Below are 19,492 nucleotides of genomic sequence, written 5' to 3' on the forward strand. Positions count from 1 at the left end.
TCAGTGTTAGTTTCCTGATTTTGATCATTGTACTGTGGTTGTGTAAGAGAATGTTCTTGTTATTAGGAAACATCTACTGAAGTATTTGGGAGTAAAGGGCTATCATATCTATAACTCAATCTGAAATAGTACTATATAATATAAAATAAACCATTTAGTTTATTCTCTCATTTAAGGTAGAATGTTCACTTTTGGCAATTTAGGTGAAGAACTTATTGCTGTCGAGTCGATTTTGACTCATAGTGAACCTATGGATATACAGGAATTCCTATTCTTGTAACTTTTCTGGAAAATGAAGTTATTTCAAAAAGTAAAAGTTAAAAAGAAAAGAATGAAACATAGGCCAGAGCAGTAAAGACTCTCAACGAAGGTCCACATCTGGCTAATGGCAGATCCAGGACATGCATAGACTCTATCACCCAAAATTACCTGTTCCTTTTCCTCCAATGTATGATCAGTCACTCGATTGACAGTCTTTTCTCTGCACTTATATGGGCACAGATTATTTGCAAAAATAATTTCATCCATTGAATGAGGATTGATTTTCCCAGAAGGAGGATGGTATCCCTATATTGCATTGGGAGTCACTTCATTTTCAATGTGTGCCCCACTGCAGAATCTTAGGAGTTCTTTGTTGAGTTTGCAATGTGATGAGACTGATTCAGATGTTTGCTGAATTTGAAGAGCTCCCTTAAGGCTCTTTAGATAACCCCTCTTGAGGATCAAAAGGCCTTAGAGAATTTGACCTCCAATTTATCTTACTTTGGCAGCTAAGAACTTCCAATAAGAAACAGAATGGAGAACTAAAATTTCCAAAGAGAACTCCCCATTAGCCCAATAGAATGCTCATTAAAACATTAGCAAGTTCATCACCATTAGGTAAAAAGAGAAGAAGATACAATTATTTTCTTTTTGATCTATAATTAGGCAAGGCAATGGATGCATTAAATTATTTTTCTGTCAAATTTTTATTCTTAATCATCTTGAAAAGTAGTCACTTGTGAACTTTCTTGGGGTTGGAGAAATAAACTCTCAATTGTGTGGTTTCTCCCTGAAAATGGGATGGTATTCCCTTTGATCGTTTCTTGTGTTTATACTTTCTATACCTTTATTTGTGTCGCTTAAAGTCTGCTCTTTTCTTTTTTGATTTAAAGCTCTTTGCCAACAAGAAACCGATAAACAATTCTGGAGAACAAATCCCTAGCTTCAAATTTTTATTTCTTGATTAGCAATATTTTGAAATGAGTGTATTTTCATATCTGCCTCCAGATGGATTCTCTAATTCCTTTTAAGATAAAATTAAAACTCCCAAATATAGCCTATAAAAGTCTGACATGGTGTAGCCCCATCCTCCTCCAGCTTCATATCTCGTGCTGTTTACCAATATCTTTCCACTCAAGCCATACTGGCTTTCCTTCAGTCTTAGGCACTTTCCCTGACTTCTTCTGCTTGAAATACTCTGTGGTTTGCCTGACTTTCCTAAACTGTTCTTTCCTTTCTTTGCAACTCAAGTCTCTCCTCTGATCTCCCTGACTTAACCAAATTCCTCTTACTTGTTCTAAATCTCACTAATTAGGTTTTGTAGCACTTATCACAGCCACGATGTTTTATGTATATTTGTACTTATGTAATTAATTTCTGTCCCCCCAACTAAGCTCTTATCTTCTCTTTGGTAGACCAGACCTACTTAATTCACATTTCCATAAGCTAGCATAAGTAGGCATTCAATACATAATTTTTGAATGAATGATCGAATGAATGAATGAGCTCCAGAACCATCAACTAAAATAGATAAAGGCAGATCTTCAACAGCTTGGGATCCGCTTTAAGAGGAGCTTGTGCACCCATAGAAACCCTTCTAAAATTCATTTCAGTGATCTTACATCCAGAAGCAAAAAGAGAAATATAATATCATGGAATGGACATGCTGGTTTAGATTCATGATCCCCCAGTCCAAACATCTGCCTCTAATGGCTGAATTTTAAAAAACTAAGGAAAGGGAATGATAGTCATATAAAAATCAACATTGTTATGAATTGTATTGTGTCCCCACAAAATATGTGTTGTAAATCCTAACCCCTATACCTGTGGATGTAATCTCACTGGGGATAGAGGTTTCCATGTTATGTTAATGAGGCCATCATCAGTATAGAGTATGTTTTAAACTAATCACTTTTGAGATATTAAAGTGCAGATTAGGCACAAAAACAAGCAAGCACAGATGAGGGGAGAGATGCCAGTGACATCACTAGGGTTGGTGTCACCCAGTACAGTAACTCATGGTGACACCCCTCCCATGGACCTCCTCCTCTACCAGACCATACAGAATTCTTAGTAATGTTTTTTTGTACTAACTTTACTCATAAATTGTATTCCCGTGTATCATCCTTGTTTTCCTTTAATTACTATACTACATTCTCAAAAAAGTTATTGATATAGGTTCACAAATATCCATTACCACAATATTGTAGGTAAAACATCAGAAAATTGGACAAAATCAGCTGCTATATAACACCTACAGAAACGAAAACAACAGCGGGGGCTTTTAGCCTACAGATGAAACCACGTGATTGTAAGCATAGATTTGTTCCTTGTAATTGAGTAATAATAGGCTCCAATGGAGGTTGTTAAAAGGTTTAAAAAAGTAAATTAGCATGCAGTTTTAGCCTTGTAGGTTTATTGATACATGCAAGCCAGGCTTATGAGAAATGTTTTTGTTGTTGTAACTAACTACAGGGACTTTTTAGAAAAAAAAATTAATTTCTGCTGAAATACTGCTCAAGAATCTTATAGACAGTCATTTTGGTGTCACCCCCTCTGACAGTGTCACCCAGTTCATTCCACACCCCCGCACTCCCCTAGTGATACCACTGATAGATGACATACCACATGAAGGTCGCCAAGGAATGAAGGAACAGAAGCTGAAAAGAGACAAAGACCTTCCTCCTGAGAAGACAGAGAGAAAGCCTTCTCCTCGAGTCAGCGCCCTGAATGCAGACTTCTAGCCTCCTAACTGTGAGAAAACAAACTTCTGTTTGCTAAAGCCACCCCTTGTGGTATCTCTGTTCAAACCAAACCCAAACCCATTCCACGTGGATTCAAACTGCAGACCTTTTGGTTAGCAGGCAAGCTCTTAACCACTGTGCCACCAGTGTTCCACACTTCTGTTACAGCAGCACTAAGAAACTAAGACAAACATCAAGAAATATAATCGGTTCCTACAACGGCTTATATTTCCTTAACACCGATTTGTGATTTACAAAAGTCAAGGATTTCTTTCAGTGGTTCATGGACACCCAAGGGACTAAGGAGGTCAGTGAGCACCTTGAAAGTATATACAAAATTTTTTCGTATGTCTTTTTTTTTTGGTCATGGTCCAGAGTTTTCATTAGGTAATCAAATAAGTTCATTCATTAAACAATTTTAGGAGGTAGTATCCCTAAACCATGCTGGATACTGGTTGCTTTTGTAAATAAGATTATTTGGTATTTAAGACCAGGACTTTTAACTGAGAAATAATGACTTTAATTTCTAGCTTAATTACTTACTAGCTGTGCAATTCTGGCAAGTTACTTCACTTCTCTCCAATTCTCAGTTTCCTCATCTGTAAAATGTACATAATAATGCTTATTTTTGAGAGTATTTCTTGGGATTAAAAACGTGAGAAAATACACAAAACACAGCACAGCAAGTGTTCAAGGAACGGTAACCATTTTTAAGAGTGCTTAGGGTTTGAAAAAGCAGCAGAATATATTTTTTAATGGTTTATATTTAAGGTTTTTCCATTTTATTTTAGAAATTGTTGACCTATGATTGATTTTGAACCCCCAAGAACAGTTAAATACCAATATATTTGTGTGATAGATCATCGGTACAGAGCCTGAGTTTTTGAGTATGTAGGTGGAATGAGGGGAATTTGGAGAGATCATAGCACGGAGCAGTGGATGTGACATTGTGATTTAAGGTAACTTCAGACTAGAAATTAAAACATGTTTTCCCCTTTTGACGAAAAAGGCCCCGCTGGGATTCGAACCCAGGATCTCCTGTTTACGAGACAGGCGCTTTAGCCAACTAAGCCACAGGGCCGGTGGCGCGAAGGGTATGGCTTCTTTTATGAACAAATCGTACTCGATTAGGTGAACAGCTGTGTTGTCAATCAGTGCACGCACTTCTCAAATCTGACTTCGTAGTAAAGGCAGTGTCAGGCAAGGAATTTCCGGAGTTTAGACTCTCATCAAGCTTGACACACACACATATGCAGGCACACAACCGCTTAGAAAATGTACTAGAACAATGTCAGCGTGTCCCCGAGGGCAGATGAAACCACAGAATCCGCGAGAGTGGAGACGAGCTGCGTGCTCAGTGCGGAGGAAAGGGCCTTCCTGAGTGCGACCGGAACCGTTTTTAAATTCCACCGGATTGCAGTAATTTAGAATCTTCAAGTAACTGAATATTCTAAAAGTGAAGTGAAAGGCTTTTCTATTAAAATAAATCAGTTACAACTTTTATCAGATTAATGACATTCTTGGCCGTTAGAAGATGGCACGTATGTGCTTTGAAAAACAAACAGAAACGCATAACACTTTCAGACTCTTCTAAGAGCTGTGAGACCTTACACCCTTTATAAGCCAAGGAGGGGGCTTGGTCAGGGCTCTCTTAACGGTTTTATGATTCAAATTCCGAGACCCGTTCCTTGCCCGAGGCAGGGAAATGACCTTTTGTTCTTCTGGCTCTTAGGAGGTGTACAGATGGAAACCACAACTTGCAGGGGTTCTGGAGGCGTCATCGAGAAATTCCTCGTTTTCAGTTCTGCCTTCCTCATTTTGAGACTTCAAGGGGATGCTCTTTAGTATCGTCTTCACTTTATTTGGAAATTAAATACATATTAAATGACTTGAAAAAATCACAAAATCAAGAATCCATTCTTAAGTGTTAATGTTTGGGTCCTAGTTTTCTGCCTTTAATTGGGATTGAGGTTGGTGCTGAAAAGGAGAAGCGTGGAAATCTTTTTTCTTTTGGCTTACTGCACATCTACCGAGCTTCGGCTGCCTTGTTAAAAGGGCAACAGGGAGGACTCCAGAATAATTTCTTTAACCAAACAAAGGCTGGAAGTGCCTCTGGGACTGGTCAAAAACCCCAACCAAACCAGTTGCCATTGAATCTACTCCCACTCAGGGCCACCACACGTGTGCAGAGTAGAGCTGCTCCATAGGATTTTCAAGGCTGTTACCTTTTGAAAGCAGATCACCAGGTCTGTCTTTTAAAGGACCTCTGGGTGGGTTTGCACCACCAACCTTTTGGTTAGTAGGTGGAGCAGTTAACTATTTGCATCACCAAGGGATTACTCTGGGACTGGCAGTGCCCTTGAATCCTAAAGTCTTTCATAATTCCTCTCTTGAGTCAAATGTTTAGCATGGCCATTTTCAATCCCACTCAGAATGTTTTTGTGGTGAATATAAACTTATTTTCTCATTAACCAGGATGGTCAATTTTTAATTTAGTATATATTAGCAAAACACTAGGTTTAGGACTACCACTACTACTCCAGCTACAGTTGCTGTATATTTACTGAGTTTTGAAAAAGCACCCCAAAAATCATAATGGACCAGAAATCATGGCATTTTGAAGTCTGATTAGCTGAATTATCTACGATCAAAGGATTGTATAAATTTTAGACACAAAAGTACAATTGGGATGATAGTATTTACGGTGAAATATTGTCCATGTAGGTGTTTCTTGTGTCACAAATGGTTTGTGCTAGACTACTAACCTAAAGGCTGGTGGTTTGAACCCACCCAGAGGTGCTGTAGAAGAAAGACCTGGCAATCTGCTTCCACAAAAATTACAGCCAAGAAAGCCCTATGGAGCAGTTCTAATTTTTAACTCGTGGGGTTGCCATGAGTTGGAAATGACTTAACAGCAACAGTTTTGTTTGTTTGTTTTTTGTTTTTTTCAATAAAAGTCACATTAGTGAGTACCTACTGTGTGTCAGGTGCTGAAATAAGTTCTGTGGCTACAACTAGGTACAAGATGGCTACATACGATAGACTATCAAACAAGAAATTTTCATAAATTACATTATTGTTCTTGCTGTTAAGACAGGCCCCAACTTACAGCCTGTATCTATTAAAGAAATTGAAGCAAAAATTAATAACCTTCCAAAACTGACAGCACAAGGCCCAGATGGTTTCACTTGTGAATTCTAACAAACATTTAAAGAAGAAATGATACCAATTCTCTACAATTTATTTCAGAAAATACAAGCAGAAGGAACCCTGCTTAATTCATTTTTTGAGTCTAGCATTATCGTACTGCCAAAAACAGACAAAGCATTGCAAGCAAGGAAAATATAAAGCAATCTGTCTCATGAACATAGATGCACAATTCCTCAGCAAAATATTAGCAAACTGAATCCAATAATGTATAAAGACAGTTATGCCCAATGACCCAGTGGGGTTTATTCCATGTTGCAAGGCTGGTTCAACATTTGAAAAACAGTGTAATTCATTATAACAGCAGGTCAAAGAAGAAAAATCATGTGATCATATCAATAGATGCACAGAAACTATTTGACAAAATCGATATCTATTCATGATAAAAGCTCTCAGGAAATTAGGAATAGGGAGAAAGTCCTTATAAAGACTATCTACAAAAAACCTACAGCTGTCATCATATTTAATGGTGAGAAACAAAGTGATTTCCCCTTAAGACCAAGAGCAAGGCTGGAAGTCTTAGCTAATGCAGTTGGATAAGAAAAAGAAATAAAATGTATACAGATTAAAAAGAAAAACTTTTTTTTTTTGGAAGAAATAAAACTGTCTTTGTTCACAGATGATATGATTGTCTATGTAGAAAATCTCAAAGAACTGACAAAAAGACTTCTGAAATCAACAAACGATTATAGTAAGGCTGCATGATACAAGGTTAATACACAAAGTCAATTATACTAGCAATAAACAATTGAAAATTGAAATTAGAAACATGATGCCACTACATTAGCATCAAAAAATGAAACACTTAGGTATAAATCTAACAAAATATGTATGAGATCTATACGAAGAAAATTACAAAACTCAAAAGAAATAAAAGGAGATATACATAAATGGAGAAACATTACATGTTTATGGATGGAGAGACTCAGTTAAGATGTCAGTTCTCCCCAACTTGATCTATGGATTCGATGCAATCCCACCCAAAATCCCAGCAAGTTATTTTTTATGGATATAAACAAACTAATCCTAAAGCTTATATGGAAAGGCAAAAGATCCAGAATAGTTAATACAGAAGAAAAATAGTTGGAAGGCTAATACAGCCTGACTTCAAGTCTTAGTATAAAGCTATAGTGATCAAGAGAGTGAGGTACTGGTGACATAATAGACAAATTGATGTGGAATAGTATAGAAAGCTGATAATTTAGTCAACTCATCTTGACAAGTGGGCAAAGGCAATTCAGTGACGGAAAGGATAATCTTTTCTACAAATGGTGCAGGAATAACTGGATATCCCTAAGCAAAAAGAGTATTTAAACACAGACCTTACACATTTCACAAAAAATTAACTAAAAAATGGACCACAGACCTAAATGTAAAATGCAAGACTATAAATTTCTAGCAGATAACATAGAAGAAAATCTAGATAACTTTGGGTTTGGCGATGACTTTTTAAACACACCAAAAGAGGAGCTTCCGCTGTGTGAAAGATATGGTTAAGAAAATGAAAACACAAGCCACAGACTGGGAGAACATATTTGTAAAAGACATATCCAATAAAGGACTTGTATCCAAGATATACAAAGAGCTCCTAACACTCATAAGAAAACAAACAACCCAACTAAAAAATGGGTAAAAGATCTAAACAGACACTTCACCAAAGAAGTTACACAAAAGGCAAATAAGCATATTAAAGAGAAGCTTGACATCATAGGTCACTGTTGTTAGGTGCCATCAAGTCAGCCTGACTCCTAACAACCCTATGAGTAACAGAAAGAAACACTGCTCAGTCCTGCACCATCTTCACAATCATTGTTATGCTTGAGTCGATTGTTGCAGCCACTATGTCAATTCATACTGTTGAAGGTCTTCCTCATTTTTGCTGATCCTTTACTTTACCAAGCATGGTATCCTTCTCCGGGGACTGATTCCTCCTGATAACACGTGCAAAGTGTGTGAGACAAGTCTTGCCATCCTTGCTTCTAAGGAGCATTCTGGCTGTACTTCTTCCAAGACAGATTTGTTTGTTCTTTTGGCAGACCATGGTATATTCAATATTCTTCACAAACACTGTAATTCAAAGATGTCAATTCTTCTTCTGTCTTCCTTATTCATTGTCCAACTTTCACATGCATATGAGGCATTGAAAACATCATGGCTTAGGTCAGGAGCACCTTAGTCTTTTAAGTGGCATCTTCAATTTTTTAATACTTGAAAGAGGTCTTTTGCAGCAGATTTTCCCAATCCAATGCATCTTTTGATTTCTTGACTGCTGCTTCCATGGCTGTTGATTGTGGATTCAAATAAAATGAAATCCTTGACAACTTCAATCTTTTCTCCATTTATCATGATGTTGCTTACTGGCCCAGTTGATAGGATTTTTGTTTTCTTTGTGCTGAGGTATAAATCCACACTGAAAAAAAAAACACTGAAGACCATAGTTTTTTGATCTTCATCAGCAAGTACTTCAAGTCCTCTTTGCTTTCAGCAAACAAGGTTATGTCAGCTGCATAATGCAGGTTGTTAATGAGTCTTCTTCTAATCCTGATGCTGTGTTCTTCTTCATATAGTCCAGTTTCTCATATTATTTGTTTAGTATACACATTGAGTAAGTATGGTGAAAGGATATAACCCTGACTCACACCTTTCCTGATTTTAAGCCTCACAGTATCCCTTTGTTCTGTTCTAATGACTGCCTCTTGGTCTATGCATAGGCATCTCATGAGCATAATTAAGTGTTCTGGAATTCCCATTCTTCACAATGTTATCCATAACTTGTTATGATCCACACAGTCAAATGCCTTTGCATAGTCAAACACAGGTAGACATCTTTCTGATATTCTCTGCCTTCAGCCAGGATCCATCTGACATCAGCAAAGATATCCCTCAATCCATGTCCTGTTCTGAATCTGGCTTGAATTTCTGGCAGTTCCCTGTGGATGTACTGCTGCAATCATTTTTGAATGATCTTCAGCAAAATTTTACTTGTGTGTGATAATAATGATATTGTTCAGTAATTTCCACATTCTGTTGGGTCACCTTTCTTTGGAATGAGCACAAATATGGATCTCTTCCAGTTGGTTGGCAAGGTAGCTGTCTTGCAAATTTCTTGGCGTACAGGAGTGAGCACTTCCAGTGTTGCATCCATTTGTTGAAATATCTCAATTGGTATTCCATCAATTCCTGAGTTTTTTGCCAATACCTTCAGCGCAGCTTGGACTTCTTCCTTCAATACCATTTGTTCTTGATCATATACTACCTCCTGAAACGGTTGAATGTCAACAAATTCTTTTTGGTACAGTGACTCTGTATTCCTTCCATCTTCTTTTGATATTTCCTGCATCGTTCAATATTTTGCTCATTGACTCCTTCAATGTTGCAACTCAAGGCTTGAATTTTTTCTTCAGCTTTTTCAGCTTAAGAAACGCTGGACATTAGGGAGTTACAAATTAAAACAACCTTGAAATACCACTGCAAAGGTATTAGAATGGCTTAATTTAAAAACTCTGACACCACCAAATGCTGTTGAGGCCATGGAGCAATAAGAACCCTCATTCATTGCTGGTGAGAATGCAAAATGGTACAGCCACTTTGGAAGACAATTTGGCAGTTTTTGTTTTTTTTTTTAAATAAACTTAAACATTAGCTTACCGTACAATCTAGCAATCATGCTCCTAGGTATCTACCGAAATAAGGTGAAAATATATGTGCACACAAAATCCTGCACACAAGTGTTTTTAACAACTTATTCACAATGGCCCCAAATTAGAATCAACCAAGATGTCCTTCTAAAGGTGAGTGGATAAGAAATATGGTACAACCATATCGTGAAATATTATTCAGTGATTTTAAAAAAAAGAGCTGTGAAATGATGAAAAGACATGGAGGAATCTTAAATGCCTATTGCTAAGTGAAACAATCCAGTCTCGAAAAGCATATTGTATGATTTCAACTATATGACTTTCTAGAAAAGGAAAAGCTATAGAGACAGTAAAAAGATCAGCGGTTGCCAGGAGTTCAGGGGGAAGGAGGGAGGGATGAATAGGTGGAGCATAAGGCATTTTTAGGGCAGTAAAAAATATTCTGTGTGATACTGCAATGGTAGATACATGACACTGTACATTTGTCAAAACCCACAGAATAATGCAAACTATGGATTTAGTTAATAATAATGTATCACCATTGGTTGGTTCATCAGTTGTAAGAAATGTATCACAATGAGGCAAGATACTAAAAAAAATAGGGGAAACTGTTGTTGGGTGGAGGGAGTACACAGTAACTTTGTACTTTGTACTTTCTGCGAAATTTTTCTGTAAACCTAAAATTACTCTAAAAAATAAAGTCTATTTTTCATAAAACGTTTAAAATGTAAGTGGAAACATAAATGCATATGCAATATCAAAAAGAAAAAAAAAGGAAGGGGGAAGTAAGGAAGTCTCTAGGTTAAAATACAAAGGAAATCCGAGTCCAGCATTCTAAGTACATGAATTGACACCTTTTAAGCTAGAGAAGTAGACAGAAGCTCTATAGAATGATAGCAGCTCCACCTTAGTGCATTCAGAGTCAGAAGACATGGCCTGGGGCCCATTTGGGGACAGAGATGTGAAAATGAGGCTCCAAAGGCTTTTCCCACCCTGGGCAGAAGACTAGAAAAATTCGACAAACTATAGTGGAAAACAGCAAGGAAGGTTGTCTTCTGCCAGGAGCTTTTGTGAAAGTAACAATTAAAGCAACATTTCCAATGAAAAATCAAAATCCAAACTGCACCAATCCAGAATGTGTGGCCTAAATTTATGCCACCTACAGGGTTCAAAAAAAAAAAAAAAAAAAAAAAAAATTTTTTTTTTTTTTTTTTTACAGGGTTCAGGAATATCAGACCAGAAACTAAGGTGAAAACTGGTCTATTACTGGAACTCCAGGGAACCTGACAGAAGCAACTGCAAAAAAAAAAAAAAAAAGTCTTTGGGGAAAGTTTGCCAGAACATTGTTGTTGTTAGGTGCTGTGGAGCCAGTTCAGATGCATAGCAACCCTGTAGGACAGGGTAGAACTGCCCCATCGAGTTTCCAAGGAACAGCTGGTGGATTTGAACTCCTGCCCCTTTGGTTAGCAGCCAGGAACTTGGTCCCCAGAATAAAAAGCAACTCCATTAAGTATGTTATAATAAAAATGATGTGGACTAAACCAACATGAGGGAGAATAAACATACTAAGTAATAGTGAAATTAGCACCATACAACTGAAGATAATAAAACATTTAAAAAGCCATCATAAAAGAAAATGAGGTACAGAATTTCAATTCTCCTGGAATCCAGACTTTATAGAGCCATTGAGGCTGGATGAACTCCCAAAATTATTGCCCTGAGATAATCTTTAGCCTTGAAAGCATAAACCAAAAATGTTCCCTGAAGCCTTCTTTAAAACAAACTATAGTCTAACTTACTAGTAAAGAATGTCTGCCACAAGAGTTGTGCTCTTTTAAAGAACTTGCTATGTGTATATGGGATCAAGTCAATAAAAGCCACTCAGAAGGTTACATAGGAAGCTTAGGGGGAAGTGAGTTTATGTCAATAGGAGAGAAACAAATTGAAAATGGGTGAAGAATGTAATCAGTGTTGCTGTATTGTACATGTAGAAATTATTGAATTGGTGCATGTTTTGCTATGTGTATTTTCCACAATAAAAAAGCACATATAAAAGGAACTTCAAATCACTAAGATTAATAAAAATGTGAAAGGAAACTGTAATTAAAAATAGGGCAATGTAAAAAAGGGAAGGAAAAATGGAAGAAGAACTAAATAGAACTTCTAGAAATGAAGAATATAATAATTGAAATTAAATCAAAGAATAAACGGCAATTTTGCGGTTGCAGAGAAGATTAGTAAACTAGGAGATGACCTGTGAAACTTGCCCAGGGCACAAAGTAGAGAGAGAAAAAAAAGGAAAACATGAGACACAAATATGAAGGGTGGAGTGAAAAAGCCTTATATCTGTCTGTTAATGGTTTTTTACAGGAGAAGGGGAGGAAAATTTGAGTAGGTAATTCCTGAGATTTTTCCAGGTATGAAGAAATGCGAGAGATTGAAGTCTTCCTTAATTTATGCCTTGTAGTAATATTGAAGTAAAACAAAGATTAATTCTAAAAGACACACAGAACAAAAAGATTCAGTAGAACAATTATAATTGTGCTTTAACTCAAGTACAGTAGAATATGAATCTTAAATGAATTACCTTAACACTATTTAGATAAATCAAGCTGATATATGCTTTAAACACAATTTATGTGGTATGTTTTACTTGGGGCATAAAACTTTGAAACAGCATTTTTTTTTTAACTTTATCCATTGAGTTTTCAATTTTAAAATTGTCTGAAAAATGTCTCAAAGCATTTTTAATAGCTAAAAGGTAAAAATAATTAATGCCCATGAAGAGAAAAGAAACATATCGTGTCTTTTTAGCATTGAAAAAAAACCTCTTATATTACTTTAAAGTTAATGGTTCAATGAAAAATCTTTTCTAGTATAGGGAAACTGTGAAGATGTATTTGCTTTGATTTTTTTTTTTTTTTGCTAATGTTTTCTCTTGCTGGTAAAAACTAGTTTGCTTATAAACTGTCATCACACTTCATGAAAATATCTCGTAAGTCTGATCTTATTTTTCCTTCAGTTAAGATAAGCTTCTTACATAGTAATAAAAAAAATACTAAATTTATAGTGGATTTCTCATCAGCAGCAATGGAAACTAAAAAAACAAACAAAAAACAATGAAATAATAAGATTATGGTGCCGAGAGAAAATAACATTCAGGTTAAAATTTTCTCTCTCTTTTTGTCACTCTAAATAGAGACGGAGAAAGAGAGATCCTATAAGTTCATTCCCCCTCTATTATCCTCCTTATCTGATATATGACCGTTTTTACCTTTTTTTTTTTTCTTATGAATTTTAGAATTAGTGTGTCTCTCCTCCCTGGCAAAAAACAACCATGAATTGACCAGGCTGCATTACATTTATGAACTAGCTTGAGTAAAGTTGATGTTGAGTCTTTGTACCAATAAATATGGTATGGTATGCCTTGCCATTTGTTCATCTTTGGGGTTCTTCAGTATCATTCTAAGCTTCTTCATTTTAAATAACAACTCTATTGAGATAAGATTCACATGACATAAACTTCACCCTTTAAAGTGTACACTTCAGTGGTTTTTAGTGTATTTAGAGTTGTGTATCCATCACCATTGTCTAATTTCAGAATATTTTCATTACTCTCAAAAGAAGTCCCATGTCCATTAGCGATCACTCCTATAACCCTCACCCCCTGGCAACCACTAGCCTACTTTCTGTGTCTGTAGGTTTGCCTACTATGGACATTTCAGATAAATGAAATGATACAATACGTGGCTTTCTGTATTTTACTATTTTCACATAGCATAATATTTTCAAGGTTCATGTTGTAGCATGTATCAATATTTCAATAATTTTATGGCTGAATAATATTCCTTTGTATGGATATGTCACATTTTGCTTACCAGTTCATCCACTGATGCACAGTTGAGTTGATTCCAGCTTTTTGGCTATTAAAAAATAATGCTGAAATGAGCATTGGTGTACAAGTTTTTGTGTGGATATGTATTTTCATTTCTCTTGGATGTATACCTAAAAGTGAAATTGCTGGGTCAGAAGGAAACTCTATGTTTAACTTTTTGAGAAATTGCCATAACTTTTTGAGAAGTGGTCTTACTATTTTACATTCCCACCAGTAATGTGTGTGAGTTTCAATTACCCCACGTCTTCTCTAACACTTGCTATTGTCTGTCATATGAATAATAGCTATTATGCGCATGTATTATGGTATACTGTAAAGTGGTATCTCAGTGTAGTTTTAATTTGCACTTTCCGAGAAGCCAACAGTACCTGACGAGGTGGCCGAGTGGTTAAGGCGATGGACTGCTAATCCATTGTGCTCTGCACGCGTGGGTTCGAATCCCACCCTCGTCGGCTGCTTCAGGATTTTCTTGAATCCTCTGCTCCAGGTAGCCAAAACAATAGGTGTGATCACCACCTAGTCAACATTTACCTGTCGGCGCAAGTGGTTGGACGTTCGGTTGTAAACCAAAAGGCTGGCAGTTCAAGTTCTACTCTGCCCTATAGGATCATATAGGGTCACCGTGAGTTGGAATCGTCTCAACGGCAAGGGACTTGGCTTTTTCGGGTTAATGACTAATGAGGAACCCTGGTGGTGCAGTGGTAAAGAGCTTGGCTAACCAAAAATGTTGGCAGTTAGAATCCACCAGCCACTCTGGGGCTGTTCTTTGTCCTATAGGGCACCTACAGGGTCTCTATGACTCAACCCCAGGGCAACGGGTTGGTTTTTGGAATGACTAATGATACTGAGCATCAGTATCATTACAAATGGCTTTGGCCATTTGTATATCTTCTTTGGAGAAATAGCTATCCTTTGCCTACTTTTAAATTGGGTTATTTGTCTTTTTTTTCTATTGAGTTGTAAGAGTTCTTTATGTATTCTGGATACAAGTCCCTTATCATATATATGATTTGCAAATATTTTCCCCCATTTCCTATTCTGTGGGTGTTTTTTTCACTTTTTTGATTATGTCCTTTGAAGCAAAAAATCTCAAAGTGTTCTAATATCTTTAAAGCTACATCAGGACGCCATACTTTCACAGGTACATTCTAACACCCAGACCTAAATTTTGTATTTTTTCTTAGAGGTTCAGGTGGCACAAGAACTGGATCTATCCGTGTTTGACAGCCCAAAACATTAAAAAGTGACAAAAAGGGTGGCAGCCATTATTATCTTTTAAGATGGGTTCCTGTACTTGTAAGGATTTGGTACATTGCCCTTAGTCATATCAAGGCGTCCTTGATTAATCACAGCCAGGCAGGGACTGTCCATGGCTCCGGGGCTGCTGGAGACCAGACTAAGAAAAAAATGAAACCACAGAAAAACTGTTTGCTAAAGCTCCTGCAGTTGCTAATGTGTCAGGGTGTCACAAGTTGGAAGTCTACACTGAAGCACCAAGATACAGTCAGTAGATGTTGCATTCCAAAAGGGAGCAGACCTTCTGGAAAGTACACAAAGGAACTAGCCAAAGACAGACCTCACTCTCGTGAATGGTATAAAAAGGGACAGCTTTAGAGAGAGAAGTGGATTTTTTTTTTTTTAAGAGCACTGACGTGAGCAGTTTTAGAATCACTGAGGCAAATTCAGAGATTTCAAAAGAGATCAGTATGACCCGTTGACCCGTTGCCATCAAGTCGATTCCGATATGAAGAGATCGGTATAAAAGGGATCAAATCCACACAGCGATGTGAAGGCTGTGAATTTACTGGCAAAACGCAGTCTCTGAAGGAAAAAGTATCTGTGTCGAAATGCTTGTATTTCACCCCTTTGTGTTCGTTTTCTGAGGGAATTCCCATGTTTCGAGAAGCTAAATTTACTCAATTCTTTCATAATCCCAGGTCTGGGAAGATTGCCTTTTCTTTCCAGCGAGCTTCAGGCAAAATCCATCTTTCTCTCATTAAACCTCAAAATGTAAAACCTGAAACAGCCGACCGTCCCATCCTCCACCCCAGCCTCCAGCACCAAGACTAAGTGAAAACATTAATACGTTGACAAATTTTCTAATTTGGATTTATGTGGATAAATGACCTTTTTAAAAAATGGGACAGAAGCCGAAGTCACTCGGTTTCGCTTTGTGGGTGACCATACGTAAACGCTGCTGAGGTCGGAGAGAAATGAAAACAAAAAGCAAAAGGGTTACAAGCTTGACCGGAGCAAAACAGAAGTAGTTGGAGGCAAGATGCTTTCTAATTCTATAGAAATGGTTTGTGAAATAACATAGAAAGATGATTCATGAGTAGGAACGTAAAAGAATGGAGATGCTGGGGATCGAACCCGGGACCTCATGCATGCTAAGCATGCGCTCTACCACTGAGCTACATCCCCACTGCATGTTACTTACTATTTCCAAATCAATATCATGAAATAAAACAGAAATTTACTTCCTTCAAAAACTTTTTTAAATTTAAATTTCTTTCTTTTTGTTCTTTCTTCAACAAGGTTTACAATTTTCATCCCCATGTTTTACAAGAATCCACTAAGAAATTCTGACTTGTATTCTGTAAATATTTTGTCACTGATGAAAAAAGAACAAGGAAATCGAAGACTATGTAACTGGGGTTGGAAATTTCAGTAGGAAACAGACTCCTAGATCTTCCTATTCTGAATGATTTTCTCTTTTTTCAAAAGAAATCGTGGACACAGGAAAGATCCTTTCAGGAAAGGTAAAAAACGCTTTGCCAATGACTGTCTTTAATTATAGAAACAGCTAAACAGTCCCCAATTTCCCTTCCCTATCTCTGCATCTTATCCCCTAACTCCAGAAACCTCTACGTATCTTTTCTTAAAAAACAAGTTGCCAACGGAGGAATTTCTGCTGCAAAAGTGAACTTTCACTCTCTTGGTAACTGGGAGGGTTAAAGCGTAAAAATGTAGATTGCATCTTGCAGTCCGCATTTTACCCAGGCAGAGTATACGAGTAAAATCCAGCAAATACGAATCCTCAGACTCTTTAGAACGAATGAAGTGAGAAATACCTTACTTCTCCTTAGATTAAGGCTAAGCTCCTGCTTTTGTGGTGCTTTGTTTTTTGCAGACAATGATAGTCTGGACATTGGAACCCCTTTGTCACCAAGAGGTGCAAACTGAGGTTTTGGGCCTGCCTAGAGAGTTCAACAGAGTCCCCAAATACAGTGACCTAGGAAGCAAATCTTGAAAGATGTGTAGAAATGCCAAGTAGAATTGAGGGGAGGGTTTACAAGCACATGTAAGACATAAACTTGCACATCGTTCAGAACATTGAAGTAGGGAGGAGGAGCAAGGTGGCGATGATGCTGGGAAAGTTGACCTGACAAGGTTACACTAGCATTTCTCACCCTTACTCCTTGCTAAGAGAACCAGAATTTTGTTCATACAGAGAGCTTGCACAAGTGATGAATGGTCTAAACTAATTATGGTTATTTCATTTCCTTTTGCTAGTGATTTTTTATTTTATTTTACTGTGTTTTAGGTGAAAGTTTACAGTGCAAATTAGTTGCTCATCCCAAAATTTATACACAGATTGTTTTGTGACATTGGTTGCAATCCCCGTAATGTGTCAGCACTCTCCCTCTTTCCCTATACGCTCTGGATTCTCCCTGTCCAGTTGAAAAGACTGTCTTTTTCCCATTTAATGGACTTTGGTCCTTTTTCAAAGATCAGCTGACCGTAAAAGCGAAAAACCAAACCTGTTGATTCCAACTTATAGCAACCCTATAGGACAGAGTAGAACTGCCCCATATGGTTTCCAAGGAGCACCTGGTGGATTCGACCTGTCAGCCATTTTTGGTTAGCAGCCAAGCTCTTTAACCACTGCACCACCAGGACCCCAGCTGACCATAGGTGGATGGATTTACAACTGGGTTCTCAATTCTATACCATTGGTCTATGTGCCTGTTGTTGTGCCAGTACTAAGCTGTTTTGACTACAGTGGCTGTATAGTAGGTTCTGAGATCAGGTACTGTGAGGCCTCTACTTTATTCTTTTACTTTAGTAATGCTTTGCTCATCCAGGGCCTCTTTACTTTTCATATGAATTTGGTGATTAGTTTTTCCACTGGAATTGCATTATATCTATAGATCATTTGGGGTAGAACTGACATTTTCACAATGTTGTTTTCCTGTCCATGAGCGTGGTATGTTTTTCCATTTATGTATGTTTGGTTTTTTTGCAATAGTGTTTTGTAGTTTTCCTTATGTGTCTTTTACATCCCTGGTTAGATTTATTCCTAAGGATTTTGCCTTTTAAGGGGCTATTCCCAGTGATTGTTTTAATGGTGGGTCTATAGCTGGCAGATAAAACATGCAGAGAAGTAAAAGACCACACTTACCAGTCTGACAGGGACCAGAGGAACCCCTGAGACTATGGCCTTAAGACACTCTTCTGAACTGGAACTGAAGCCATTCACAGAGACCACCTTTTAACCAGACCATAGACAGGCCCATAAAATAAACAGTAATACCCGAGAGAAAATTGCTCCTTAGAACAATCAATTATATGAGACCAAAAGGGTAACATTTGCCCAAAAACAAAGTGGAGAAGGCAAGAAGGGGTAGAAAATCAGGATAAAAGTAAACGGAGAACCTAAGATAGAAATGGGGAGAGCGCTGGCACATTGTGGGGAATGACACCAATGTCTTGGAACACTTTATGTATAAACTATTGAATGGGGAACTAATCTGCTCTGTAAACTTTCACCTAATGCATAATAATGAAAAAAAAATACAGAGAAGACTGCCTGTGGAACTTCAGATTTATTTTTTTTCAGGATAAAAAAAGGAACACAAGAGGAGAGTTGAGCGTCTAATTCCAGTCTTCACCACTTGATTTTCAAGATCTGTGGTCTGTGATAACAGTCTGGAATCTTGAGAAAGCCAGATAAAAAGTTATCTCTCCAAATTTTTTTTTGGTAACTAAGGAGAAATGTAAAAAAAAAAAAAAAAAAGGCATGAAACAAACTTTTCTAATCCCAAAACTATTGATAGATATAGATTCAAGGCCACTTCATTGTCTGACCATATCTTTCAAAATGTAAATAAAAAAAAAGATTTTCTGTGAATATTACTTATCACAGCAATACTGTAGTACTAGCTAGTACTCCAAAATCTAGAGAGTTAAAAAAATAAACATTTATTATTTCACAGCTTCTGTAGGTCAGGAAATCAGGAGCAGCTTAGCTGGGTGGTTCTGTCCCAGAGTCTGTAATGAAGGGGAAGTCATGGTGTCTGCAAAGGCCACAGTCCTCTAAAGACCTGTGTCTGAAGGACCTGCTTCCAAGGTGGTTTACTCATATTGGTAGAACACTTCATCTCCTCCCCACTCATGGACCCAGTAACTGAATTTTCCCAGAGGAAAAATCCAAGAGAAAGCAAGAAAGAAGCTGCAATGCCTTTTATGACTTAGCCTGGGAAGTCACACATTGTCACTTCTGCCAGTCTAGTCCTGGTTCAAGTGGGAGGGGACTGCATGGGGGAGGATGATTCCAGGAAGTGAGGATCAAGCTAACCACTCGGAGGTTAGCTATTACACTGTATCATCTTTAATTGTAGCAACAGAGCTTATTACAATATCTGGTGTTACGGGTTGAATTGTGTCCCCCCCCCAAAATATGTGTTGTAAATGCTAACTTCTATGCCTGTCGTTATAATCCCATTTGGGAATGGGTTGTCTTT

General features: G+C 37.4%; 3 non-coding genes across 3 annotated transcripts; 1 reads left to right on the plus strand and 2 right to left on the minus strand.

The window, feature by feature from the left end:
- Positions 1–4,012: 4,012 nt before the first annotated feature.
- On the minus strand, positions 4,013–4,086 carry TRNAT-CGU (transfer RNA threonine (anticodon CGU)). The gene has a single exon. It is a non-coding gene; the product is annotated as a tRNA-Thr (tRNA).
- A 10,029-nt stretch (positions 4,087–14,115) lies between these two features.
- Positions 14,116–14,197, plus strand: TRNAS-GCU (transfer RNA serine (anticodon GCU)). The gene has a single exon. It is a non-coding gene; the product is annotated as a tRNA-Ser (tRNA).
- A 1,900-nt stretch (positions 14,198–16,097) lies between these two features.
- TRNAA-AGC (transfer RNA alanine (anticodon AGC)) lies at positions 16,098–16,169 on the minus strand. The gene has a single exon. It is a non-coding gene; the product is annotated as a tRNA-Ala (tRNA).
- Positions 16,170–19,492: the final 3,323 nt, after the last annotated feature.

This window comes from Elephas maximus, chromosome 1 (genome assembly GCF_024166365.1).
Source record: "Elephas maximus indicus isolate mEleMax1 chromosome 1, mEleMax1 primary haplotype, whole genome shotgun sequence".
Classification (NCBI taxonomy): Eukaryota; Metazoa; Chordata; class Mammalia; order Proboscidea; family Elephantidae; genus Elephas; species Elephas maximus.